Source organism: Crocuta crocuta, unplaced genomic scaffold (genome assembly GCF_008692635.1).
Source record: "Crocuta crocuta isolate KB4526 unplaced genomic scaffold, BGI_CrCroc_1.0 scaffold131, whole genome shotgun sequence".
NCBI lineage: Eukaryota > Metazoa > Chordata > Mammalia > Carnivora > Hyaenidae > Crocuta > Crocuta crocuta.
This window is the reverse complement of record NW_027528977.1, coordinates 19,348,737-19,356,083: the sequence shown is the minus strand read 5'-3', so window position 1 is coordinate 19,356,083 and position 7,347 is coordinate 19,348,737. Positions and strand designations below refer to the sequence as shown.

At 34.3% G+C, this 7,347-nt stretch overlaps 1 protein-coding gene and 1 pseudogene across 1 annotated transcript in view; both read left to right on the top strand.

The window, feature by feature from the left end:
• The window catches only part of TENM2 (teneurin transmembrane protein 2), a 3,267,991-nt gene that overhangs the window by 962,942 nt on the left and 2,297,702 nt on the right, over positions 1 to 7,347 (top strand). The gene's annotated exons all lie outside the window — the stretch shown is intronic.
• LOC144226031 (large ribosomal subunit protein mL45 pseudogene) lies at positions 6,159 to 7,050 on the top strand (annotated as a pseudogene).

Below are 7,347 nucleotides of genomic sequence, written 5' to 3'. Positions count from 1 at the left end.
AAAAAAAAAAAAAAAAAAAAAAAAAAAAAAAAAAAAAAAGAAGTTCCTGAGTATGATGTTTTCCACTAGGGAGGACTTAGTTTTCTTCTGGCAGGCAATTAGAGAAAAGGCAATCAGAGCTTGAGATGGTCTAAGTCTGTGTTTCAGTTTTTCTTAGGTCTAAACTATTTCCACTTTGCACATATATCTCAAACACAGCCCTCAGGGCTCTCGGCTGAAAGCCTGGAAGGAGCATGTTGAGCAGATTTCCTCCTTTTTGGCGTTTTCAAACTCCAATTTTTGTGACCACAGGAAAGCGAGATTACCAAAAGTGCTGTTACATTTCCTTCCTTCCTTCTTAGATGCAGTTTTCTCATTGGATTCTTAATCTCTTCGCCACTGACTTGGAAATTGACAAATAGCTTGAGGGGAAAAATAATGCTAAACTCTGCAATCCTTTATTTCTCTGGGATCTTGGTCCCTCAAGACAAGGCCTCCTTGGTAAATTTGAATTGCAGTGTGATCCCTGCATCACTGTGAGATCATAGAAAGCCCTAAACTGAGGGCATTGTTCCTTATCCCAGACAGTTTAAGGCTCAGCAAACAGCTCAGTACAAAAACTGACAAGGTTTTGCTTATCTGGGAGCTTTTTCTTTCATTCTGAAAATTTGGCTCCTCAAGTCCTGGCTGCCTTGGATGTTCTCATGTTCTCAAAAGCTTTGGTTAGCTATTTTGTTTGGGGTTTTCTTGTTGTTGTTGCTTAATTTGATGGAGCTTCTATTATTGATCTAAGTTGTAACGTTTGGCTGATAGAAGCTATTGTACATTATAGGGAAATGTGTGTGTGTTTATAATGAAAATGTAAATATACAGTATGTGAAAATTATATAATAAAAATAATTCTAAAATTTATTATATAATTAATTATAAAGTTATATAAATGCCTATTACCATCGATTTCTTCCTTTTTTCCAATACTTTATTAAGAAGTACTCAAACACATAACAAGCGTTGGAAAAATTGCAGGCGACTCTGTATGCCCACCTCCCAACTTAATATAATGGAAGTATAGTTGACATACACTATTAGTATCATGTGTAAAACATACTGATTCAACATTTATATACATTATGAAATGATCACCACAAGTCTACTTATTGTCCCCATACAAAGTTACTACAATATTATTAACTATATTTCCTATGTTGTCCTTTATATCCTTAGGATTTATTTTATACCTGGAAGTTTGTACCTTTTAATTCTCTTAACCTATCTTTCCCATCCCCGACCCTGTTTCTTTTAGCAACCAGCAGTTCTTTGTTTCATTTTGCTTGTTGGTTTGTTTAGATTTTTACATTCCACATATAAGTAAAAGCATAGAGTAGTTGTCTTTCTCTGACCTGTTTCACTTAGTGTAATATTTAGGTCCATCTGTGTTGTCACAAATGGCAAGATTTCATTCTTGTGTCAGCTTTTCATTTCATGGCTGAGTAACAGTCCCATACAAACACCCCCCCCCCACACACACACAAACATATCAGCTTCTCAAAGTTTACCATTCATATTTAATTCTAATATTTAAGAAAAAAATCAACACATTTATACCTATGCATCCATTTCTCCATCTGTCTATTAATTTATCCTATTTTGGGTGAATTTCAAACTAAATTTCAGACATCAATGTCCTAAATTGTTCAGCTGGCACATCATTAACGAGAATCCAAGATTTGTGTGCAATGTGTATTTTTTAAAACTTTTCTTACATTTATTTATTTTTGAGAGAGAGCAAGCAGGGGAGGGGCAGAGAGAGAAGGAGACACAGATTCCGAAGCAGGCTCCAGGCTCTGAGCAAGCTGTCAGCACAGAGCCTGATGCGGGGCTCAAACCCACAAACTATGAGATCATGACCTGAGCTGAAGTCAGACATTCAACCGACTGAGCCACTCAGGTGCCCCTGCAGTGTGTATTTTTTAAATTAAAATTTACATGCAATAAAACAAGTATTGATGTCTAGTAACAATAGATTCAATGAGTTTTCCTAAGTACAAATGAACTGTGTAAACCAAACTTCTGTCAAAGATTCAGTAGAGGCTTTGTATCCATCAGTCTAGGAAGTATCCTTATGTTTGATTTCTGTCAATTTCCATTTACACCCTCCAGAGACAAATATTGTTCCAGTTTATTTTTTCAATGCAGAATATTTTTTTCTTGTTTTGGAGTTTCATATAAATTAAAGCATATATTATGTACTTTTATCTCATTTTAAATACATAACAATGTATAATGTGTGTATATATGAATATCCGTATCTAAATGCCCAAGTTGCTTGGTCTATCTTCTTTTTATTAGTGGGTAGCATTCTAGTCTATAAATATGCAATAGGTTTTTTTTTAACAAATTTTCCATTGAAATTTATAATACATAATTATATATATGTATATATATATATATATATGTTTGTATCTTATTTATTTACAATGTCTTTTGAGAAAGTACAGCTTATTTAGTTAGGTAAATTCTAACTTTTTATTTCCTATTACATGTCTTGCTTTCTATGATTCATATTAAAACCTTTTTCTACTCCCAAATGATAAAGATATTTGTCTATGGTTTCTTGTAAAGGTTTGCAGTTTTAGCTTTGTAATATGATCACTGGTGAATCCTGAATTATTTTTGTGTACTGTAGGAGATAGTGATATTTCCTTATTATGTCAATATTCAGTTTTTAAAGAACTATTTTTTTGGAAAGAGTTTCTTTTCCAATGTGGAATGATATAGTACTTTTCTTTTAAAAATAGCCATTTGTGTGCAACAATTTCTGAACTTTTTGTTTTCTATTCATCAATTCAGCAATATTTATTTCAATATCATACTGTTTTGATCACTACAGCTTTATTGTTAGTCTTAATGTCAAGTAGTAGATGTCTTTCCACATTACTTGTTTACTTGAAGACTGTTTTAGATATTCTAGTCATTTGCAACATCATATAAACTGAGGAATTAGTCTGCCAATTTTTACAAATTGACTTTTGGGATCATGACTGAGATTGTTCTCATAGATCAGTTTGGGGAAAAATACATCTCAACAATGTTGAGGTTTAAAACCCATGAATACAGTGCACTGTCCCATTCATTTAGATTCTTCTCTATTTTCTCCCAGCAATTCTTTTTAATTTTCTGAGAAGACATCTGTTAATTTACATTTAACCTAAATGTTTTATATTTTTTGGAAACTATTATAAGATAATTCTTTAAACTTTGATTTACAAATTATCCTATCATATTAGAATACAATTGGTTTTTATTAACCTCAGATCCTAAGGTATTATTAATTATAATAGTTGTTTTGCCAGTACTTCAGAATTTTCTTTGTAAATGCTTATTTCATCAGCAAATAAATATAGTTCATATCATTCTTTGGAATCCTGATGACTTTATGTTAATGCATTATTTCAAGAGCGAGGATATCCAGGACAGTGTTGTAAGAACTAGTGAGAGTGGGCAAACCTTGGCCTTGACCCTGATTGCAGGGGTGTTGGCTATCATTCTCCTAAAACACAAATAGATGCTCTTTATCACACTGAGGAAGTTTCCTTCTAACAGTGGGTGGCTAAGAGGTGTTTGTTGTTGTTAATCATAAATGGATATTGAATTTTATCAGTATATTTTATTTACCTATTATATTTTTAGTGCTTCATTCTGTTAATATGGTAAATTATCTTAATTTTCATATCAAAGCCAATTTGGCCTTCCTAATAAACTCTACTAGATCTTGCAGTATTACCCTAGAGTATATTAATTGGTTTGACTTGCTAATAGTTTGAAATAACTTCATCTATATTCATTAAAGACATAGGTCTGTAATTGTCTTACTTTGTACTATCTTTGACAGATTTTGGTATTAAAATTACTCTCTCCTCATAAGTCAGGTTGGGAATGTTCCTTCTCAATTTTCAATAAGATTTTGTATAAAACAGATTTTCTTTTTACCGTGAAATTTGGACAGAATTCAAAAGCAAACCTTCTGGGCCTGGAATTTTCTTTGTGGATCTTTTTTTCTTTTTTAATATTTTATTTATTTTGAGAGAGAGATAGAGACAGCATGAGCAGGGGAGGGTCAGAAAGAGAGGAAGACCCAGAATGTGAAGCAGGCTCCAGGCTCTGATCTAGCTGTCAGCACAGAGCCTGATGCAGGACTCGAACCTACAAACCATGAGATCATGACCTGAGCTGAAGTTGGACGCTTAACCGACTGAGCCACCTAGGCTCCCCTCTTTGTGGATCTTTTAAAAAATATATACACTGTAACAAATTCCACTTTTCGTTAAACTTTTTGTTTCTTTAACAATTAAATTTGAGTTTATTTTACTAATTTTTAAGGGATATTTTCCATCGTACCTAGATTGTCAAATTTGTGGTAATGAAAGTGTTTGTAATTATTTCATTCGTTTGATATCTACTTTTGTCTATAATTTTATTAATAAAATGATAACATTTCCTTAATTTCTGATACTGATAATTGTATGTGCTCTCACTCACTGTCTTTTATCCCCTTGATTAGTCTGACTGGAATCTTAGTTATGTTGTGACTCTTTAAAAAAATTACTTGTGACATTTAAAATTTTCTCTCTTTAGCTTACATCTTTATTATCTCTTTCCTTTGTCTTCCTTATAGTTTGCATTTCTTTGCTTTTTTTACTAAATTCTTAAAGTAAAACCATAGGTTATTAATTTAAAATATTTCTTATTTTCTAAAGTAAACTTTAAATGCTGTAAATTTTTCTGGAAGTACTGCTTTATCGGCATCCTAAATTTGTATATGCTTTTATTATAACTCAGTTCAACATATTTTTTCATTATGATTTTTTATTATTTGACCCTCAATACTTATGGCGCGTGTTGTTTAGGGGCACCTGGGTGGCTCAGTTGGTTAAATGTCACACTTTGGCTCAGGCCATGATCTCATAGTCCATAGGTTGAGCCCTGCATCGGGCCTGGAGCCTGCTTCAGATTCTCTGTCTCCCTCTCTCTGCCTTTACCTTGTTCTCTGTCTCTGTCACTCTGAAAAATAAACATTAGGAGGGGCGCCTGGGTGGCTCAGTAGGTTAAGTGTCCAACTTTGGTTCAGGTCATGATCTCGCAGTTTGTGGATTCGAGCCCGTTGTCCAACTCTGTGCTGACAGCTAGCTCAGAGCCTGGAGCCTGTTTCAGATTCTGTGTCTCCCTCTCTCTCTGACCATCCCCTGCTCATGCTGTCTGTTTCTCTCTCAGAAATAAATAAAACATTAAAACAAGTAAATGAACATTAGGAAAATTTTTTTAAAGAAGTGTGTTGTTTAACAGCCAAATAGTTGAGCATTCTTAATAAGCTGTATTTTTAAAAAGATATTTCCTTTGTAGCAGCAATATACTCAATATAGATGCAATTTTTAGAACTTAGGTTTCTTGTATGAGACAGCAGATTTGACTATTTAGAGAATATGCTACATACAATTGAAAAATGTATTTTCTGCAGCTGTTGGTATATTTTATGTTAAAAAAAATATTAGCTGAATATGGCTTCTAGTACTGTTGAAATCATCTCTATTTTTACTGTTTTTTTTTAATTTTTTTTCCTGTTTAGTGCTGAGAATTCTTTTAAATGTCTGGCTATACGTTTGGTATTATCTTTTCCTATGTTTAATTCAGATACTTTGTATCTCCCATATGTTGAGTTTCCATCATTAGGTATTTTCATATTTAAAATTGTTATATCATCTTCATGAATTAAATCTTCTATAATTTCGAAATGTCTTTTCTCCAGTAATATTTTTGTCTTGGATTTTTTGTTCCTGCTCTTAATTTAGCCAGTTAGCCTACTTGCTTACCCTTTGCATGATGTTTACACCATCTGTGTACTTTTAACCTGTGTCTTTTTACGTAATCTATATTTGTAGTACATATACATTATATTTGTATTACATATGCATTACTTATAATGTATAACATTATATTACTGACTCTTTCTTTTGTATGTATTTTGACAATTTCTGACTTTTACTGACAGTATTTAGTTCATTAACATTTTATATAATTTTGTCATGGTTGGTCTTTACTTTCTCCTTCTGAACTTTGATTATTCCTCCTTTCTTCTTTTTAAAATTATTTAAGTATATTTTAAGGAAAAAAGTGGCAGCCCCATGCCATATTTATCCAAAGCTTTAGGATGGTGGTCTTGGCAGTCAGTCCTGGTGATTCAGTCCACAGTTGTAGTTCCAATGAGAGCTGAGAAGCATTTTATCCCTCCTACTTATGAACCCAAATACAAATCAGAAAAGGAGTTTATAGAACATGCCCAGAAAGCAAGACTAATCATTCCTCCGGAATGTTTGGAGTATCCTCTAAGCTTGGCTTGTACGGCTGGTATCATTGATGTTTAGTTCCTCAAAAGGGTCATACTTGCTTGTCCTCTCTTTCAAAGGAAGGACTGTCACAGGGAAGTGAGAAGAAGAGATTGGCATTATTATTCTCAATAGGGAAGATTAGAGAACATAATCCTAATTTTAAAATAAAGGATTTCCCTGAAAAAGTTAGGAATATCTGTGCTGAAGCTCATGTATATCTAAATAATTCAGACCATGAACGGCTTCATACCCTGGCAACTGAAAGTTTTTTTCTGGGTATGATCTGGGACATCAAATATAAGACGGTCTGCTGGAGCTTCATAGAATCTTTAGAGCCACCCTTCATGGTTAAGCTTCTCTGTTCAAGTCTGTTGACTCAGAGCAACCTGTATGGTCATGTCATCCTGCGCATGCACACCTAGCATACTCTGGCCATCTGTGACCATTTTGGTGGCAGGTTAGTGTATGGACAGTAAGAAGTCCTCAGAAATATTCTGGAGTATGTTGGGTTTGAAAAGCCCCTGGTAAAGACCTATGGAGGTGGAGAATGCATGGCAAGATCATCCCCCCACGGGCACCCCTTAAGCAGCCTATCCTTAAGACAGTGATGATCCATGCACCTCAGCTAAAACCCTTGGAAGGCTAGGAAGTGCCACAGGGAGAGGCACATAAGCTTCAGTTATCTTGATGGCAAAAATGACTCCAGGGGTGATGCACGGACAACGAGGTGACTACAAGCTGTGCTGGCTGGGAACTGTGAAGTTTGTTTCCTCTCCATGAGGTCATAGAAAGATCTACCTTTGTCCTCTCCTGTCCTGCTTAGGTATTTTTAACTATTTCCTTAGCAACTGCAGCTGATAGCTGGGTCCACATGAATCCACTTCTTCTTCCCTTTGAAATTGTATATCTAACTTCTAAGTCTCAAGGAAAGCATGTTTCCAATACCTGTTTATCCTACAGCAGAGAATGTTAGGAGCAAACTGGC